Below are 21,971 nucleotides of genomic sequence, written 5' to 3' on the forward strand. Positions count from 1 at the left end.
CAGTCTATGACTCTCCTATTCAGTGACTGCAGGGGCCATCCCAATCTTTGCATGTGGACTAGACTTTTAATATGCAGCGATAACCCAGGCACAAAGCTACGCTAGACCCAGAGAGCACTGCGTCAAAGTGATGCCTAGGCTCTTATCATAGTGACATCTGTCTGTCTGGGCCCTGCTGTGTTTAGGTCTCCGATATCAGCGGGGAAACAAATCTCTGAACAAACCCTGATAACTGCAGTTTGAAAACCAAACCAAACACTCAATCCTCATATGTGAGCAGAGAGGGAGGGTGGGACGGGTTGGGTCACAGAAACCCCTTGGGACCTGCCAACTGATGTGCCTAGACTACCTCTGAGCCCGTTTTCCCTGCCAGCTTGGGACTCCAGTACCCTGCCTGGTTGTGCCAGACACGCCAGCCTGCTGCAAACACAGACCCAGGTCTCAACCACGTCCCCCACGAGCTGCAGGCTTAACTGAAAACCGCTTAAGAACTGCTCCTGTCTCCAGCGCTCAGATACCCAACTCCCAATGGGGTCCAAACCCCAAATAAAACCATTTTACCCTGTATAAGCTTTACCCTGTTTGCCCTCTATAACACTGATAGAGAGATATGCACAGCTGTTTGCCCCCCCCCTCCCCTGAGGTATTAATACATATTCTGGGTTAATTAATAAGTAAAAAGTGAGTTTATTAAGTATAAAAAGTAGGATTTAAGTGGTTCCAAGTAATAACAGACAGAACAAAGTGAATTCATAGAATCATAGAATATCAGGGTTGGAAAGGACCTCAGGAGGTCATCTAGTCCAACCCCCTGCTCAAAGCAGGACCAACCCCCAATTAAATCATCCCAGCCAGGGCTTTGTCAAGCCTGACCTTAAAAACTTCTAAGGAAGGAGATTCCACCACCTCCCTAGGCAACGCATTCCAGTGTTTCACCACCCTCCTAGTGAAAAAGTTTTTCCTAATATCCAACCTAAACCTCCCCCACTGCAACTTGAGACCATTACTCCTTGTCCTGACCTCTTCTGCCACTGAAAATAGTCTAGAACCATCCTCTCTGGAACCACCTCTCAGGTAGTTGAAAGCAGCTATCAAATCCCCCCTCATTCTTCTCTTCTGCAGACTAAACAATCCCAGTTCCCTCAGCCTCTCCTCATAAGTCGTGTGTTCCAGACCCCTAATCATTTTTGTTGCCCTTCGCTGGACTCTCTCCAATTTATCCACATCCTTCTTGTAGTGTGGGCCTCAAAACTGGACACAGTACTCCAGATGAGGCCTCACCAATGTCGAATAGAGGGGGACGATCACGTCCCTCGATCTGCTCGCTATGCCCCTACTTATACATCCCAAAATGCCATTGGCCTTTTGAATTACAAAGCAAAATAAAATAAAACACGCAAGACTACGCCTAATACAGTAGGAAACTAAATGCAGGTAAATCTCACCTTCAGAGATGTTCCCATCAGCTTCTTTGACAGACTAGCCTCCTTCCAGTCTTGGTCCAGCAATCACTCACACCCCTGTAGTTACTGTCCTTTCTTCAAGTTTCTTTCAGGTATCCTTTGGGGGTGGAGAGGCTATCTCTTGAGCCAGCTGAAGACAAAATGGAGGGGGTTCCCCGGGGTCTATATAGTTTCTCTCTTGTGGGTGGAAACCCCCTTCTCCCCCTGTGTAGAATCACAGCTCAACATGGAGTTTTGGAGTCACATGGGCAAGTCACATGTCCATGCATGACTCAGTTGTCTGCAGGCCAAGCCGAAAGCTCAGATGTGGATTGGCGTCTATCAAGGTCCATTGTGAACCAAGTACTTCCATTTACTTGAATAACTCCTTCACACTATGTTGACCAAATTTACCTTAAGTGCTTCCTACAGCAAACACTTTAAGTACAAGCATAGAGCCAACGCTCATAACTGCAGCTATAAAAATGATACACGCATACGAATAGGATGAATTCATTCAGTAGAACATAACCTGTGCAAAGATAGGTTACATGGCATTTCTAGCATAAAACATATTCCAGTTATGTCATATTTACACTCACAAGCGCATTTCTGTAAAGCATTATGGGGTGCAATGTCACAGAGGGTCACAGATCAGCACCAGTCTCCGGGCGATGCCTCATTTTCATGCCACAAGAGGGTTGAAATTTGGGAGTTGCAGCAAATAGTTATTTTCCCCCTAGTCCAGAAGGAGCTGATCCCCCAGAGCCTAACAGAGTCCAGGGGTGTATCCAAGCCCCACTGAGGGGTTGCCCATATCAAGACGCCCAGGGGACCTCAGAGGTGCAGGATATTTTGAACATCTGCCTGAGTTACCGTGAGCAGCATCTCGGTTTGGTAACTCCTGTGGGTGAAGCTGATTCTGTGGGAGGAGCTTGGAATAGTGTCTCCACTGTCATTGCCCCCCCTCCAGCCCCCAACACACACACGCTCATCCCCTAACTTGTTCCCTGATCTGTACGTTCCTGCAAGTCAGCCTTAATGCCACGGCCTCAGTGGACCGATCATCTTCCTTTCTGGGGTTGGGCTCGGCAGCTGGGGCAGCAGGAAGGGTCACAGTGCTGAGTGGTGCAGAAGTTGTACCCACAGCACGTGGTCACTGGCTCTGTCGGATATTCCAGGCGGATGGGACATTCGGTTTCCTCTTGGAGTTAAAGCACAAGAGTCACTGAAGCCGTGGCAAAACACTCCAGCTCAGCTATTAATTCTACCCCTCCAACCGCTCGGCAGCTCCAGGGGGTCTTCCCGCCTCCCCCTGGTGCTGCAGGGAGGCAGGGGAAGGAGTTTCCAGGGTCACAGAGATAAGGAGCAGAGAGCTGGGCGGACGACAGTCCTCCAGGAGCATAGGGACTAGGGTGTCTGAGGCTAGAGAGGCTGAGTTCAGGGTCCCCAAGGGATATGTCCGCCCCCACCCCACCCCCATGTCTCAGGGACACAATCTGAGCTCGGTTTCTGAGTCCCCCACACAAAGCCAGGGTTGGATTCTCTCCCCAGTGACAGAGGCTGGTGGGAAAGTGAAGATCGGGGCCTCATTACCAGCATCAAAAAATGTCACCTGCCCCCGTTCACAGTCCAGACAAACCTGGATCCTGCTGGGGACCCAGCTCAGGGGCAGGGGGGTCACAGCAGGGGAGGTGAGAGCCTGGAACTGACCCCACCAGCACCGCTGTGCAGCCCAGATCCCACCCTCAGGGTTAAGGCCGATCCCTCCCTTCCTGCTCACAGGCTCTTGGGCCACCCCCACAGCCCAGGATCCCCCCTTCTCCACCTCCACCTCCCAGCAATGAGGTGAATCCCTCACAGCCCAGCACAGAGGGATCAGGTTCAAATTCCTCAGGGTTGCCGGGGGGATCCTGCCGTGTGTCTTCCCATTTCACACGTTTCCGATCCTCCGAGCTGAGGATGAGCCGTGTCTGGATCGAGAATCACATTGGCTGAGGAGAGAGACATTCAGAGAGTTCCAGGCAGAGCTCGGCCCCGGGGGAGGGTTTGATCATGTCCGTGACAGAATCTGCCCCAGCTGGAGAGTGACTCGGGGCCTCTCCTTCCTCAGAGGTGGACTAAGGTTTCCTGGGGCCCTGAGCTAGAGGAAGTGCAGGCCTCCTCACCTCACCTTCCACCTGCAGCTCCGGCCCCATTCTGCCTGCCGCCCCACCCTTTCCTGCCCCTTCCCCGGGGCCCCACCCCTGTCCTCCCCATTCTGCCCCCCACTGCAGCCCTGCAACCTTTTTTCTACTTGTAACCCTTCTGCCTGTCAGAGTTGGCAGCAACAAGGGCCGGGTTCAATATCTAGGGGATCCATTCCAATAACACAATGCAAACCGGCTCGAGCCCCCACCCAGTGACCTGGGACAAATATATACCACCCCCGCTGGGCGCCTCCAAGAGGGAATACTTCCCCTCTCGCAAGCACATAGTCTGAGTGTAGCAAAAAGCCTTTTAATAACAGAGAGAAACAATGTGGCATTATGTTGGGGAAACACCACCAACAGGATTCGTAACACAACCCATGAGCAAAAACCCACCCCAAGCAAATTTGGGGCGTGTCCTTTCCCTTTGGTTCTTGAGTCCAGCAACCCCAAATCACCCAAAGTCCCAAAAGTCCAATGACCCAAAAGTCTCTGTCCCTGGTCAGGGCAGCCCCAGAGTTCAAAAGTTTATCTGCAGAGCTTTACCTCCCAACCTGGGTGGAGATGGGGCGGAGGGGGAAGAGAGGTAAGGGGCACCTTACATGATCTGAAGCTGACCGCCCCACAGCTCCATAGGCCTTCTCTCCACTCCACCAGCTGCCCCACAAACTGCTTTGCTCAACTCCGCGGCCCACAAGCAGCTCCCGCCGTCCCACGAACTGCCCCACCAGCCTGTCCACAAGGCACTCCAGCCATCCCAGAAACTGCTCCACAATATATCTTCAGGCTCCCCCACTACCTAACACAACACTCAGTGATTTCAGCTCTTAGGTGAAGTCAGCTTGCAATAGGGGAGCCTCAATGCTGGTGCACCATTAGCCCAAAGTGAGCTCATCAGCCTGTAACTAGACTCCTAACAGAATCAAAATTAGCTCTGAGATTCCCCAGTGGAGAGAAGAAGAAGCGCAATTAGCATGTAAGGCGCTCACCCAAGGGCCCACACCATCAAACATTAATACTTGTCCCCAACCTCTCTCAATTCACAGACTTTCGGAACCCATGTCCCTTGCCTAGCGAGTGCTACTTAGTTGATGGTGAGTCCCTCCATCATAACAAAAGGCCCAGTACAGTTCCAAGCACAGTTCCCATAATCAGGGTAATAACAATTTATTCTTCCTTCCCCAATAACAGAGACACTGGGGATCCCACAGCAGCCAAAGTGACCATTTGGACAGCTATGGCCTCATTCTAGGCGGGGTGGGTGTGCCTATGCAAATGAGATCAGCTCCTGAAGTTCTTTTCCACAACTTGCCACACCTCACCACCAGATGTCAGGGTGAAGCTCATTCTGACACTGCTTACATACTTTCTGCCTGCCACCCCACAGCGGCCCCAAGACCGGAGAGGCTTCTGTCCCCCTGCCATGGCCCCACGCTGCAGTGGGGAGTGAGAGGCCCCCCAGTCCTGAGGCCGTGGTGGGTAGCAAGACCTCCTCCAGTCCTGGGGCTGCCGTGGGGGTCCGGGCACTGGGGCTTCCCCTGCCACCCCCAGCGCTTTGGTGGGGGACCAGAGTTGGGGCACTGGGGCTTCTCCTCCTCATGCTTCTGCTGAGGACAGGATCAGGGGGCACTGGGAACTTCCCCAACACCCCCTGGCTCTGCCAGGGATGTGGTCAGAGGCATGGGGGGCTTCCCCTGCTCCCGGCTTCTGCTGGGGAGCAGGACGGGGGGCTTCCCCTGCCACGCCTGCCCACCTGGTGTAGGCATATTCTTAATATTTGTGATTCTGTTCATAATAAATTGTAAACCTGCAATATTGATTTATAATGTTTGTAAATCTGCATTTATAATTCTTCTGTTTGACATAATTGTAAACCTGCAATATTGATTTATAATATTTGTAAATCTGCATTTACAATTCTTCTATTTGACATAATTGTAAACCTGCAATATTGATTTATAATATTTGTAAATCTGCATTTATAATTCTTCTATTTGACATAATTGTAAACCTGCAATATTGATTTATAATATTTGTAAATCTGCATTTATAATTCTTCTATTTGACATAATTGTAAATCTGCAATATTGATTTACAATTCTGTATTAAAGCTTGCAAACCGTACCTTGCAAACCGCTCAATTGGCTCTGCTTTCTCTAAATTGATACTTTCTCTCACCTGTTATTAAGATTGACGCTTGTAAAACTAAATGGCTTAATTGATTCTGCTTTCTCTGTATTGACGCTTTCCATTGATTGTAATTGAGATTGCAGCTTATAAATGTGAACCAATCAATTAACGTGACTTTCTCAAATGGTTATGTTCCATTGGCTTTACTTTGCAAACGGATACTTTGTGGTGGAGATTGACAGGCTTTTTTGTAACGCCCGCGAAGAGCCGCGAATTGGAGCGGCGCTCATCGAAATGTCACATAGAGACTCCCACCCTCTATAGTTTGGATCAGGAATGTTAAAAAATGGGGAGTCTCAAATAAATAACACCTTTGTAGGATAAAAGAAAGTCAATACCGAAGGAATGTTAAGAGACAGGGAGTCTCAAATAAATAACAATACTCAGTGAAATGAGAAATGTGTTTTTATTAATGTAAGGAATGTATGTGAATGAATGGTGGATTTGAATAATCAGGCAAGTGCCAGCCTAGGAATTTAACATCAATTGGCCGAAGAAGACGCCAGGTGGAGACAACCAGAGAACCCCACCGGAGGGCAAACTGGGATCCACCCAACCAATTCAAAGGATGAAGAAAGCTGATGAGCACCTGACAGCCGTCCTGGAGCCGTCATGATGAACAATATGACAAAGCAAATTCCACGGACTGGCATAGGAAGAAATTCCTATAAAAATGGACACTAAGGACTGAGAACTTTGAGTCTCCAGTTCTGCCACTACCCTTCAGGAGCATCGGATGCGTATCTGACACGGACTCGGCTCCACTCTCGTGTACAGGTTATCTGGCCAGTACTCTGTCACGAGCAACTTCTAGGCTGGTAACTATAATCCCTATGCAGAACTGGTATGAATGAATGAATATATATATATAGTTAAGTAAGGAATAAGTAACAATACGACAGTGTGAGTTTTATATTTCTTTTTATTATATTTACAATAAATGTGGCATTTTGCCTTGTCCCTTTAATAAGATCCTGCTGGTTTTTATTTTATTGGTATAACACTGGTGCTGCTGCTGGGGAGTGAGGTTGGGGTGCGGGGGCTTTCATGGCAGATTTTTTCCAGGGGCCCCCATTTGGCTGGGGTCCCTGGGCATGGGCCCTGTAGGCCCAGTGGCTATTCCACCACTGTCCTTCCTCCAGGATTTAGCCAGCTCTGAATAGGGAGCAGCTCTGAGATCTCAGCAAAGTGCAGGGAAGAGTCACTGCCCTGGCAGAGATGGGCCAGCCATGGTACAAAAGGATCAGTTGGGCCAGGACTGAGACTCAGGCTCTTTCATCTCCTGTCCCCCTTTCCCCAAGGAGGGGACTAGAGACCTAGGTGCCATGGGGAGCCCAACAGAGTGGCCAGAAGCTGAGACCCCTCTACTCCATGCTCATTGGCACGGCTTACCTCCCCCTGCCGTTTCTAGTCCCAATCTTAAACTTTCACCTGTGTCTGAGCTATTGAAGACCTCAAATTGTGGTTTAAAGACTTCCAGGAGCAGAGAATCCTCCAGCAAGTGACCTGTGCCCCATGCTACAGAGGAAGGCGAAAAACCTCCAGGGCCTCTTCCAGTCTGCCCTGGAGGAAAATTCCTTCCCGACCCCAAATATGGCGATCAGCTAAACCCTGAGCATATGGGCAAGATTCACCGGCCAGACACCCAGGAAAGAATTCTCTGTAGTAACTCAGATCCCACCCCATCTAACATCCCATCACAGGCCATTGGGCCTATGTACCATGAATAGTTAAAGATCATCACTGTGGGGAGAGAAAAGATATCCCTGCACCCTCAGCCTAGGTGACAGCAAGGGCAGTCAGGGGGAAAGGGCAGGAGAAGGATGGAGAACAAGCAGAGAGGTGACTGGAGACCCGAAGGAAGAGATGACAGATGAGAGGAGAGAGAACAGTACTGAATGAGGAGGGGATTGGGTCAGGGAAGGCAAAGGGCAGTAGCAAGAGGAAGATTATAGACAGTTTGCGGTGTGGCTGTGAAAACAGCAACTCACCTGCCCATTCCTTCCAACCAGCCACCATCACCAAACCTCCAGTCCCATCCACCTGCCTCCTCTCCTGATCCCTCCACAACAGCCCCATTCAACTGACTGCCTGCTGCTCTCCCCCCGACCCTCCTGTTCCTGCCGGGCACTGCCTGCCTTCCAGTCCTTTTCCAAATGCTGCCCCACCCCTCAATTTTCTGGTCCCTTCTCCCCAGTCTTGATGTGTCACCCTCTTTGCACTGTCATGACTTTCCCACTGTGCTCTCTCTGTCTCTAGCACCCAGGTCCATGTCTCTGTGCACAGTTTATTTCCCCCATGTCTCCCCATTTGTTACTTGAAATGTCTTTGTCTCTCTCTAATCTCTGAATTTGAGCTTTTATCCTTCATTTTACTCTGTTTCCAGTCTCTGAATTTTTAATGCTGAGTTGTTGGGCATTTAAGGTCAGGCGTTTAAGGATTCCGTTTTCTCCTGTTCCAGGGACCATGGCTCTGTTCCCCAGTGGGATGTGTGGAGGAACGGCCCTGGGGAGCTGGAGGGTAGGACAGCTGTCTGGGACACATCAGTGGCTGGGCGGCCAGGCTGGGTGGCGTGCCAGGAACCTCTGCAGGTGGGACGGCACACGAAGGCGAAGGAGGGACAGGAGGAGGAGATACAATACTGTCCAGATTCGTTGCTGTACGTCAGGACATGTCTGCACAACCTCCCTCCCCTCACGATGTGAAATGCAGGATGTTGCCCGGCTGCCTCCATGAGCCCAGCTGGCTCTAAGCAGGTCAGGTGGAAGATACCGGCGCCCCCCTGGGCCATGGCACCCTGAGCGGTGGCTGATCTCGTCCACCCCTCATCGAGCCCGGCTTGTGAGCTCTGCCCTGAACGCTGACGTCCCCTCCCATGGCCACAGCCAGGGGAAAGAAGCGACACGTTCAAACTGGAGGTGAGATTTGGACATTGATAGAATCTGAACTTTAGTTGCCTTCTTCTACAGGTGCTGCAGTTCTTCCCAGACCTGAAATCAGCTTTGAGGGCTCATCTGAACACGTGTCTTAACAGAATTCAGTGTTGTTGAGAGGTCACTCGTCCGGAATGAAAACGGACCATCGTCTTTTTGAGAGGTTTGTCCCCTGTCTAGCACTCGGTCAAAACCAGACCTGGTTTTGTTCAGTGTTGAATGCCCCCTCCATCTTTTAACAATGGTGTCCCGCAGGTGGTGTGAGCTTGCACTCACTATCACACCGGCAGGGGTGTGGTCACACCAGACGGGGTGGGCCCAGGCCATTCCCGGCAGTCAGGAAATGTACAGTATCACGTGAATGTGTGAGTGGCAACATTAATGACATAAATAAATAAAATCTCAGTAACCCCCAGTACCCAGCGTGTGAGCATTTCTCTGTCAGCGGCCACACTGTTACCAGACTCTTTTTTATGATCAGAATAGCTAGTGCCTATACGGGTGTTAATAATTATAAATTAGACGTTCCCTTCTGTCCTGACCTTGCAAGCCTGCTAACAAAGACCCGGTTCTCTTGCCAGTCGTGTCACTGGCCAATCTCCCCTTGAATTCCATGGGAGCAGGTCTGGGGCCAGGAAGGGGAAATTTGAAAGGGGGTAGGAGGAAAGTGTTTTCTTTTGGCTCCTCTGAATATGATACGAAGGCTAGAGGGCAGCTGGGGCATGGGAGGAGATGTGATATTTCCCCTCCAGAGTAGCAAGTTTTTGTCCCTGAAGACAGTCTGTTGGGGTTAGGGGTCAGCATCCTGAACCAAAGGCAGAGAATGAGCATGAACGTGTTGGCTCCGGGTGCAATTTTCAAAATCTCCAAAGTGCCTAAGCCCTATTTTCCAAAGGCACCTAGGAGACTAAGTCCAGTAGAAACCCAGTCTTCTCTCCCCACCACCAAACTCATGCCCATGTTACCCTTCATCTAGTCTACTGAGCCTGAATAGAAGCAAATGATAAAGGAAACATTTCTTTTGCTCCCATTCCTCTGCTGGCTTGTTGATTTCCCAAGCTGGATGGTTCATCTTCCTGTCTGACACTGGCCAAGGCCTGACTAACTCAGCAGACACATGTTAACACACATCACACACCCTTTGGCTCAGCCTGATGCAAGATCAGCCCCATCACACATTGACTGCAAAGATCACAGTGTTTCTGGGGTTGGACCGTTAACCAGTCCCCCTTGCGTGTGTGTATTATGATACAATCTCCAATTACGTGATCACACACTGGTTTTGGCCACAGGACCCCTGCCTCATTCTTTCACTGCCCTGGATGGAGGCACTAGGGGTGAGAATTAAGGCTGTAAAGGGAAGGATCAAACTGCCATTTCCTAACTAGCAAGTGTCTGACTCATTGTAACCTAAATCATTTTCTGTTCAGGGGTTTTGTGTAATATTCTATACGTTTACCATGTCCCCCCTCGCTCCTCTCTTTTACCCAGGACTTGACTAGCCTGAAGAAGTTTGTATCAGAGGGAAATTTTGCTACCTCACTTCTTGTCATGTCCTCCTTGTGCACAGGAGGTTGTAGGGCTCCTACTAACAGGTCAGGCTTCTGTACCAGATATGGCAAGACGTGTCTTTTCTTAAGAGCGAGTCTGCCCTTGAAACGTTGCATATACGCTCACTCGGGAGGGGCTTTCCCTTCACTGTGGTTAATTCAACTCCCCAGCTAGGGTAAGCAGACATCCCGGTATTATCGGGACAGTCCCGATTTTAGAAGATTTGTCCCGCCTCCCGACCTCACATCGGCCGGGACGCCCTTCGTCCCGACATCGGGACCGTCCGGGCCGCAGCCGCGGCGCCGCCGCTCACCGCTTCCCAGGGCAGCTCCCGCCACCTGCCCGCCCGCCGGCAGGAGCGCCGCATGCTGCAGGGGCGGGTCTTGCAGGCGCCGGGCGGGGGCAGAGAGCCCTCCCCCCCGATCCAACCCAAGAGCCCTCCGCCCCCCCCACCCCGACCTGACCTGACCCGTGACCCTAGGAGCCAGAGACCTCCCAGCAGGGCTGGTGAGTGCGGCCAGGGAAGGGGGCAGGGTCAAGGCTGGTGCAAGAATGTTTTGCACCCTAGGCAAAACTTCCACCTTGCGCCCCCCCTCCGAGCCCTGCAGCAGCTCCCCACCCCCCCTCCACCCTGAGGCGACCCCCCTGCTGCAGATCCCAGCTGCCGCCCAGCCTCCTTCCCTCCCCCACCTTGGCCTGGGCAGCCGTGCGGCAGCTCCCTGCCCCAGCTCACCTCTGCGCCGCCTCCTCCCCGAGCACGCTGCAGCCTCCCCACTTCTCCCACCTCCCAGGCTTGTGGCCCAGTGGTTGCACCGGCCCTGGGCAGGGTGTGATGGTGAGTGCCCGGGAGGTGTGTGTGGGGTGGTGGGCTGGGAGGGTGTGGAGGGCACTGGGCAGTGTGGGAGGTTTGTGTGTTTTGGGGTGCGAGGCAGTGGGGGCCTGTTGGGGGGCGCTGGGAAGTGGGGGAGATCTGCGTGTGTCAGGGCACTGGGCAGTGGGGGGGTCTGTGGGCGACATTGTGTCGTGGTGATGGTGGGGCTGTGGAGAAGGGCACTGGAAGGAAGGGAGGGGAAATCTGTGTGTATTGGGAATCTGTCTCTTCTTCCCCCGCCTCCCGGTCGCCCAATGTGTCCTGATATTTCACTCTTGCAGTTTGGTCACCCTATCCCCAACAGGCGGTACCTGGTCAATGGAAGAATTCTTCCACTGATCTAGAGCTTTCTACGCTGCCGGTTAGGTCAGCTTAAGAACGTTGCTCAGGGCTGTTCACACCTGAGCATTGTTTCTGGGTCGACTTAGCTAAGGGCAGGTCTACACTGAAAAGCCACTTTAATGCACGGCTAGCTTGGCTGTTACCCGCTCCGGTAAGCGACCTTACCGCTGGCACCACCTAGTAGCTCAATATTACAATCGTTTTATCATTCAATTACACGGCTCCTGTCTCTGGGCTCCACGATCATTAATAAATAAATTAAACAACACTGGACCTAGTATCTATAAACTTGAGGAGCCTGCTGTTAACCTTTTCTACGATAAGTGATTATTTATTTCTGTTCTTTGGTTTCTGTCTTCTGGCACGTTTTTTACCCTTGACAATACTTTGTCTCACTCCATTACTACTTAGGTTCTTGAATAGCCTCTTGTGAGGGACTTCCCCAAAAGCCTTTTCAAGGTCTAAGTATAGGATGTCACCTCATTCTCCTTTACACACTAGTTTACTGATATGATGAAAGAATCCTAAGAGATTAAAAGTGAGTCATGATTTTCATTTGCAGAAATGTTGCTGACTCGAACCTATCTTATCATGATCTCCCGGGTGTTTTGTGATTCTCTTTTTAATTATCATTTGTAGTGATTTACCAGGTACAGTTGCAAAACCTCCCAGTGTGTCATTCCCTGGAGCACCCCTAGGTTCCTTTAAAAATATAGGTACCATGTTTGCTGCCCTACAGTTCTCCAATCCATCTCTTCAAACACCTGATCTCCTTCAGAACTGACATATGCAGCTGGTGAAATTTTACTTTATAATATCACTTTCTTCTGCTCATACTTCAGTCTCTGATAGTACCTGATGTAAAGAAATCTTTTAGCTTCTTAGCAACATCCTTCATCTCCTCCCTTCCCTCAACCCCAACCACACCCGTCTCTCTCACACTTCCCCATTGAACATCAGTGACATGATGATTGCATGGTTGGTGCCAACCTCAGTTGCAGCCCCCTGGAAGAAGTATCATTCCCCTCAGGGCCCATGCTCATGATCTCCTGTGCATCCCTTCATTCTTCTCCCACTCCCTAGCCCTAAGCTTACTCATCCCCCATTACACTCCCTTCCTGTCCAACCTACTCCAAGAAATTCCAGAACTGTAATTACCTGGACAGACTATGATCCTTCTCCAGTCTGAAACCAAACACAGAGAGAGGGATGAGAACTCCGCTGAGCAAATGCAACAATATCAAGGCTTTGCGATGAAGAGCAGCAGGCTTAAGCCGAACCCAGGCAAGACCAAAGTGATTCTGGTCAAAAAGAGGGAAATATTTTGAAGAACTAGATGAGACACTGCCCCTTCACTCCATTGAATTTCTACAGCCCCCATTCACGAAAGAGGTGCAAAGCCTCAGGGTCCTATCTGACCCCTCCCTATGCTTAGGTGACCAGATAGCGTCAGCGACTAAAGATACCAGCTTACTAGGATGCTCTGCATCTTCCTGTGGACAAGGACCTGGCCACAGTGATCCCGGCCTCTGCCACCTCCAGCCTGGATTACTGTAGTTCACTGTATCTGAAGTTGAAAGTGAAAGCTCCAGCTGGTACACAGTGAAGCTGCCTGCCTTTTCCAGGGCTTAGGCCACTATGAAAAAATCAGCCCCATATTCAAGTCGCTCTGCTGGCTCCCAGTCACCTTCTGATGCCGTGCCAATTTCAGGCCTTGGTCCTAAGCAGCAAATCAATTAAAGAATCCAGCCCCAGACACATTAATGATCAAACTTCTATGTTAGAATCGCTGCCACAGCTGTGCTCCTCTGAGCCGGTGCAGATCACAAATCCCAGGACAATGTGCACGAGAGCTGGAGACGAAGCATTCTCGGCCAAAGGGATCTGGCTCTGGAACAAACTTCCAGAGGAGATCAGGAGAATCGAGAATCTGGCCACCTCTAGGAACGGCTGCAAAACCTTCCTGTTCCAAAATGCCTTTCCACTACAGCAAGAATGAAACTCTCAACTCTGATACATCTTCTAACCAAACAAAAAAAGCAAAAACCCTACCCCAAGCAGAGTTTTTACTGTCAAAAGGAGAAGAGCCAGCGACTCCAAGAAGTTGTCCAGGGACTTTGTTATCTGTATCGAATTTCTCTACAATACCTCACTCACCTTGACATGACTGCAACTGCACTAGAGAGAGAGAGAGAGAGGTTTCAGAGTCCCAGCCGTGTCAGTCTGTATCCGCAAAAAGAACAGGAGGACTTGTGGCACCTTAGAGACTAACCCATTTATTTGAGCATGAGCGTTCGTGAGCTACAGCTCACTTCATCGGATGCATACTGGGGAAAGTGTAGAGAGAGAGGTGTATGGGGATAGATAGATAGACAGATATTCAATACAGACGGCCCCTGGGTTAGGCCAGACCTGACTTACACAAATCCACACATACAGAAAAAGTTCCGTAAGCTAGAAATAGCAGGGTTTTTTTTGTTTTGTTTTTTGTGGTTTTGTGTGTAATGGTCGGGTACACGTTTCCTACTTACACAAAATGTGAGTTACGCAAGGTGTTCCGGAACGGAACGATTGCGTAAGTCGGGGGGAGCGTCTGTACCATGGAAAAGGCTGCACTGAAGAAAAACTTACCAAGTTCTCTTTGAAGGTCACCTAAGTAATACAGAAAGAAATATACACTAATTACATGCTTCCTTTAGAGGATAGAATTAGCACCGGTGCTGACTTTCCAAAGTGCTGGGGGTGCTCGACCCCCGGCTCTTCCCCAGGCCCCACCCCCACTCCACCCCTTCCCCCATGGCCCCACCCACATCCCGCCTCTTCCCACCCCCGCTCCACCCTCTCCCCTGAGCACACCGCATCCTCGCTCCTCTCCTTCCCTCTCAGCCTCCTGCACGCTGCGAAACAGCTGATTGTGGTGGGCGGGAGGCGCGGGGAGGGAGGGAAGAGGCGGGCAGAAGGCACTGGGCGGCTGGGGGAGAGCTGATAGGGGGGCTGCCGGTGGGTGCTGAGTACCCACCATTTTTTCCCTGTGGGTGCTCCGGCCCCAGAGCGCCCACGGAGTTGGCGTCTATGAGAATTAGCCCCAGCCTCCCATTTACAGCCTATCCCTCCCAAATCCATTTATCCCCTCTATGAGCAGGGAAACTACAGAGGTCTGGGGGTCCCTTTCCGACGCACGGGCAGGGCACAGAGAACCTCTAAAAGCCTTCCATAGCTGCTATACTCCCCTTGATCTGAGGGCTTGTCTACCTGGGCACTTTACAGGGCTGCAACTTTCTCGCTCAGGGGTGTGAAAAAACACACCCCTGAGCACAGCAAGTTCAGCGCTGTAAACTGCCAGCAGAAACAGTGCCCCAGCGCTGGGAGCTATTCTCCTCGTGGAGGTGGGTTGTTTTTTTTTATAGTGCTGGGAGAGCTCTCTCGTCCCCTGCAAGGATTCCACAAAAATCTGCAAAAAGAAAAGGAGGACTTGTGGCACCTTAGAGACTAACCAATTTATTTGAGCATAAGCTTTCGTGGGCTACAGCTCACTTCATCGGATGCATTCAGTGGAAAGTGTAGAAGATCTTTTTATATACACACAAAGCATGAAAAAATACCTCCTCCCACCCCACTCTCCTGCTGGTAATAGCTTATCTAAAGTGATCACTCTCCTTACAATATGTATGATAATCAAGGTGGGCCATTTCCAGCACAAATCCAGGGTTTAACACGAACGTCTGGGTGGGGGGGGGTAGGAAAAAACAAGGGGAAATAGGTTACCTTGCATAATGACTTAGCCACTCCCAGTCTCTAGTCAAGCCTAAGTTAATTGTATCCAATTTGCAAATGAATTTCAATTCAACAGTTTCTCGCTGGAGTCTGGATTTGAAGTTTTTTTGTTTTAATATTGCGACCTTTAGGTCTGAGATCGAGTGACCAGAGAGATTGAAGTGTTCTCCGACTAGTTTATGAATGTTATAATTCTTGACATCTGATTTGTGTCCATTTATTCTTTTATGTAGAGACTGTCCAGTTTGACTTCACTCCCATTTCTCTGATGCCCTGATATGTGTCATAACGTATGTTACAACAGTACAGCATATCAGAGAGTCATTTTCTTTGTCACTGAACAAAGAATGTCATTATAATGAGAACAGGGTTGTCCATAAATCCACACGGTCTTGCTCTCTGTCGTCCTTTTTCTCTGTATTTCACTGTGGATCTTTTGCAAAAGATCCTCTGTAGTCCCAATTCCTGCCACCTGTTGAAATGAAGGGCACCGATATCCTCACCTCATCAGCCTCTCTCAGAGATTGCTGATGTTATGCTGAAAGTGCTAATGGCTACCATGAGGGGGTCCTTTTGATCCAAAGAGAATCACAGCCCCTGTTAAAGCCAGGGTGTGTGTGCAAACACCCTCTTTGGGGCTCAACAGGAAGAGCAATGAAGCCTCTTCATGTATCAGAGTAACAGCCATGTTAGTCTGTATTCGCAGAAAGAAAAGGAGGACTTGTGGCACCTTAGAGACGAACCAATTTATTTGAGCATAAGCTTTCGTGAGCTACAGCTCACTTCATCGGATGCATACTGCGGAAAATACAGAAGATGTTTTTATACACACAAACCATGAAAAAATGGGTGTTTATCACTACAAAAGGTTTTCTCTCCCCCCACCCCACTCTCCTGTTGGTAATAGCTTATCGAAAGTGATCACTCTCCTTACAATGTGTATGATAATCAAGGTGGGCCATTTCCAGCACAAATCCAGGTTTTCTCCCTCCCCCCTGCCCCCCCCACAGAAACCCACTCTCCTGTTGGTAATAGCTTATCTAAAGTGAGACATGTAGTGAGAGAGCTGAAAATAATAGGAGCTAAAATCCAAGGCACTGGGCCGGGTGGCGTGGCTATCTGGAAGAGGCGCAGAATCCCTCTGGTCTCCCACTTCATGGGGACTGCAACACTAGGTGAATTTCACCCTCAGTGAAGATGAAGTGAGCTGTAGCTCACGAAAGCTCATGCTCAAATAAATTGGTTCGTCTCTAAGGTGCCACACGTCCGCCTGTTCTTTTTGCGGATACAGACTAACACGGCTGGGACTCTGAAACCTATTTTAAATAATGTTTTCTTTATGATTTGCTGCTACCTACATACTGGATTGTTATCAATTCCGTATCTCTGATATTTCATGTGACTTTCAAGTTGATGTAACCTTTTAATTATTATTTATAATTAATACGAATAATAGGGGGTCAATTAAGAGAAAAACTGAACTAAATATTTGAAAAGATATTTCCCTAAACATAGGTAAATAAAGCAAAGAGAAATATGTAAAAGTGAATTTGGAATATTTTCAGTTAATGCAGACTGAAAGGAGTGTTTTCATTATATCAGTTCCTAGAACCTAGTTACTAATTAAACATTTTATTCATGCTGAATAATTTTGTGTCTACACGACAGATAAGGATCAAAAAGTAACTTGTCATTTGCAAGGATTTATCATTCTAAAGTTTTGAATTCCTTATGGGATTAGGGCCAGATTTTTAAAGGTGTTTGGGGCCTACCCCGTTGATTTCAATGGGAGTTCCGTTTCCAAATATCATAAAAAAGCTAGCCCTTAGAGCCCAGTCCTGATTCCTTCTATGTGGTGTATTCCCATTCACTTTGCTGGGAGATGTAGGGGTGCAAGGAATGTAAGAGCCGTTTCTAAAATTATCAACATTATTCTTTTAGTGATATGACTTGTGCTTTCCAACACGCACTGAAATCAAAGTCACAGCTCTGATTGATGCGAGTGGTCCAGCATCAGGGCTTCAAACTTCTTCTGGGTTAAAAACATGAAATTTGAGGACAGAAATTTGTACAAAAGGTTTCACTGCAGGAGGAAAGAGTATGACACTTACTAATCACTGCATCGTGTGCCTCTAAAAAATAAACAGAAATAAAGATACATTCTTATTAGGAGCATTTTTCCTTGGTTATAGGGTTGTCTGAGTTTTGTGAAAGTTGCACAGTGATTATTTGCTTCATGAGGCTTCGATGGGTTTAATGTTTTCAACACCAAGAGAAAAACATTTTCCTTTCTCCATCTCTTAGGTGTTATTTCTCACTAGTGCCAGTACCACATTTAAGGCTGAAATTTCACGTCTATTTGAACTCCTGTTTTCTACGGTGTATAACTTTTTCATATTACCTATTGGGGTAATTTATCAGGCTTAGTCTCACCCCAATTCCTTTTTAACATTAAATGAAAGGACAAACAACTGCTCCCAAAATGAACTTACCCACAGTCTCTGTGATGATTCAACTTTGACCAAACTATTTACTTGTCAGATGAGGACATTTGGGGGCACGCAGTCTTCCTGGTCTCCCACTTCCTGGTCTCTCCAGTGCTGAGAGAATTTCACCCTCAGTGAAGATACATTTTAAAGAATCTTTTCTTTATGATTTCTCATTATCTACACACTAAGCTATTATCAATACGTTATTTTGTGTCTACACTAGAGACAAATATCCAAAAGTAACTGATTATTCTTAAGGACTTATAGTTCTGAAGATTAGAATTGCTTATGGAATTAGGGCCAGATTTTTAAAAGTATTTAGGTGCCCAACTCCCACTGATATCAATGGGAGTTTGGTGTCCAAATATTATTAAAATGCTAGCCCTTAGAGACCAGTCCTCCTTCCTTGCATATCACACAGTCCTGTTGGCTTTGCTGGGAGTTTTAGGCATGCAAGGAACGTAATATCAGGCCCTAAAATTATCAGTATTATTCTTTTAGTGATGAGAGTTGTGCGTTTAGTGTTTGATCCCACACCCACTGAAATCAAAGTCACAGCTCTAATTGATGTTCGTGGTGCAGTATCTGGGCTTCAACCTTTGTCTGGATTAAATCATTAAACTTGAGGAGACAAACTTGTACAAAAGATTTACTTCTTAGGAGGAAAGAATATGAGACTTACCAATTTCTCTACCCCGTTCCTCTAAAATAAACAGAAACAAATATAAATTATTAAGATTTTTTCCCCTTTGCTACGCGAGTGTCTGAGTTTTGTGAAAGTTGCACAGTGATTATATAATTCATAAGCCTTTGAGAGGTTTAATGTTCTCAACACCAGGGGAAAAAAGGGTTTCCTTTCCCATTTGCTACATGTTTTTTCTCTCTATTGTCAGTACTCAAGTTTAGGATGAGAGCTGATGTCTATTCAATCCCCTGCTTTCTACGGTGCACAACTTTTTCATATAACCTTTTGGGGTGAAATTTATCAGGTTTTGTCTCATCACAATTCCTTTTTAACATTAGATGCAATGACAAACAACTGCTCCCAAAATAAAATTACACATACTCTTTATAATGACCTGACTTTGTACCAAATATTTACTTGTCAGTTGAGGAAAAGGATCTTTACTAATTCATAGTGTCTACTGGGACTGAGGAGGGTTCCCCTGCATTGCCCAGTGGAAAATTTCATTCTTGTTCTTTTTTCATTTATTAGAAGAACATTTCTTGCTAATTTCACTATATTTTCTCCTATAACATTTACCTTTTATTTTCAGAAAATAAACAGAGAGGCCAAGGACACCAAAAAAACCCGCCAGGATCACAGACAGAGCCACCAAAAAGAACAGGAGGACTTGTGGCACCTTAGAGACTAACCAATTTATTTGAGCATAAGCTTTCGTGAGCTACAGCTCACTTCATCGGATTCACCCTTGGGAAAAAGTGATCTGAAAAATAAAACCCCAGGATTTGCATTAGTTTGGAAGCAGGGACAAAGTCAATTTTTTTTGGATTGCACACATAAATAAAAACTCCCCAGCAACACTTGAGTGTCATAAGAGTGAAAACATGACGTCATCTACACTAAAGACCAGAAACAGATTTTAAAAATGACTCCAGCCAACACAGCTTTAACAATGATTTACCTGTGAATGAACAGGCCTGATCTGATTCATTGGTATTCAGAGATTCATAGAGTTCAAGGGAAAATTCTTTGCTCATAAAACACTGTTGACTTCAGCGGAGTTATGCCAGCAAATAATTTGGCCCTGACTATTCAGCAACTTCCAGAAATTGCCAAATTAATGAGAATATTTTTGCCACGCACTACTTTCTCCAAATATTTGGATGAATCATAATCACACTTAATTCCAAAGAGTAAATGCAGCAAATGAATTAATATTCATTTGTTGTTCTTGAGTTTACAACATTTAAGTCATCTCTGTAGGGTGGACATTTCAGACATGCCTAGGACCTTCTCCACACATGATTTGTGCACTGGTTTACTGAAATTGGTGCAACATTCGTGTAGTCATTCTTAAATTAGTCAATAGATGACCACATAAAAAGACTGCCCCAATTTAACTAAACTAATTAACAGAACCTTAAATTGCAAATCAGCTTCATAGTGTTCTATACCCATTTAGCATAAATCAGTAAGGAACTGACTTAAGCTAAATATATAGGACACTCTGAAACTGAAATAAGAGTGTTCAGACAAGAGGTATCATCAATAACTAAATAGATAATCAGGGCAACTTCTGTGAGTAGACAAAGGCAAAGTGAGTGATGAGCACAAGTCCCATTGAATGCCAATAGAAAGAGCACCACATAAGTTGTGGACATTTCATGTAGTGAAAAGAGAGCAAACCAACCATATTATAAAAATTGCTACATTCAAAAACTGATTGAGGTGAAGTTAGGTTTGTAGGAACAAACTGCTCCAATGGTTTGATGAATATTCATTCTCAAAATCATTCTTTTTTTTTTTTTAAGTAAGAGTTTCAGGAGATGCAGAGTTAAGATTTAATTTACATGAAACCCAAAACACTGATAATTCTGAATATTCAAAATGAAGGTAATTAGATTGCTTAAATTTTGACCCTGTTAAGATACCAGTCTCCCATCTTCTTTGTTTGTATGTAGATTGTAAAACAGGGGTGGGCAAACTTTTTGGCCCGAGGGCCACATCTGGGTGGGGAAATTGCATGCAGGGCTGGGGCAGGCGGTTGGAGTGCGGGAGGGAGTGTGGGATGTGGGAGGGGGTGCGGTGTGCAGGAAGGGGCTATGGGCAAGGGGTTGGGGCCGAGACGGGATGCGGAGTGTATGAGGGGGCACAGGGAAGGGGGTTTGGGTGCAGAAGGGGTGCAGAATGCAGCAGGGGGCTAAGGGAAGGGGGTTGGGATGCAGGAGGGGTGCGGGATGCAGCCGGGGGCTCAGGGCAAGGAGTTGGTTTGCAGGGTGCAGGAGGGGTTTGGGCTCCAGCCTGGTGGCACTTATCTGGAGCAGCTCCGGGGTGGCAGGGGTGCGCACCGGGGCCAGGGTAGGCTCCCTGCCGGCCCTGGCCCTGGCCCCAGCCCGCTGCTGCTCCGGAAAGCAGCCGGCACCACACCCCTGTGGCCCCTGGAGTAGGGGGGCAGAGGGCTCCGTGCGCTGCCTCGCCTCCAGGCACCGTCCCCCGCAGATCCCATTGGCCGCGGTTTCCTGTTCCTGGCCAATGGGAGCTTCGGGGGAGGTACCCGCAGGCAAGAGCAGCGTGCAGAGCCCTCGCCCAGGGCTGCAGGGACTTGGTGCCAGTCGCTTCCCGGAGCGGCAGGGCCTACAGCGCCATAGGGCTGGCAATCCCACAGGCCGGATCCAAAGCCCTGAGGGGCCGGATCTGGCCCACGGGCCATAGTTTGCCCACCCCTGCTGTAAAATCTGTACCACAGATGCTTCTGTTCTTTGTTTCCTATCTTTTGTTTTGTTTCAGCGGTGGTGATTTCTGTGTGGGTTTGGCTGGTAACTGACCTGCTATATAAATTGTTGCTTCCTTTTCTTGATTGAGAAAGGAGTTCCTGATCCAACGGGACAAGTTTTGGTTTGAATGTTCTTTTATAATAACAGAATTTTCTCTTTCAAACAGGCCATTATCCCCCAGGGATTTTGCTTCAGAGAGTGATGGTAATTCTTGCCCACTGAGATCTCTCCACAGCACCTCGGGCTCTGGATACCACCCAGTCGATTGACAAACCACCCGGATCCCTCCATCCTGGTAACTCTCCACAGAGATAAGAGGATTGGAGCCCAAACCTAGAAGAAAATTACATCAATGTGTGTTAATTCCATGACTTAGCCGTGAATTCCCAAAACTCACGTACACAGAAAAACAAGTAAACGAATATTTAAAATAATTTCACTGAGTCAGTGAGACATATTGCCCTCTCAGCCCAAGAGCAATGGAATGTTGAACACATTGGGAAATCTGGCCACTTCATTTAAATATCGAAATGGGCTACGATTTTTTTCAAAAATCCATTTTTAGTGCCTTGGATAGACATTTTGTTGGCTTGCTTTTGAAATTAATAAATCTAACTTGCTCCATGGTTACAATGTCAAAGCAGCAGGGGACAAATGCTCAACCTTACCTACTAGTGGTAAATAGAAAACTTCTATCCCCCACCCCCATTATTTGGCCTCCGCCAATCAGA

General features: G+C 47.9%; 1 pseudogene; it reads right to left on the reverse strand.

The window, feature by feature from the left end:
• Window positions 1-2,928: 2,928 nt before the first annotated feature.
• LOC141978800 (butyrophilin subfamily 1 member A1-like) overlaps window positions 2,929-21,971 on the reverse strand; it is a 34,047-nt pseudogene continuing 15,004 nt past the window's right edge.

The sequence above is a fragment of the Natator depressus genome, chromosome 28 (genome assembly GCF_965152275.1).
Source record: "Natator depressus isolate rNatDep1 chromosome 28, rNatDep2.hap1, whole genome shotgun sequence".
In the NCBI taxonomy this organism is placed as follows: Eukaryota; Metazoa; Chordata; order Testudines; family Cheloniidae; genus Natator; species Natator depressus.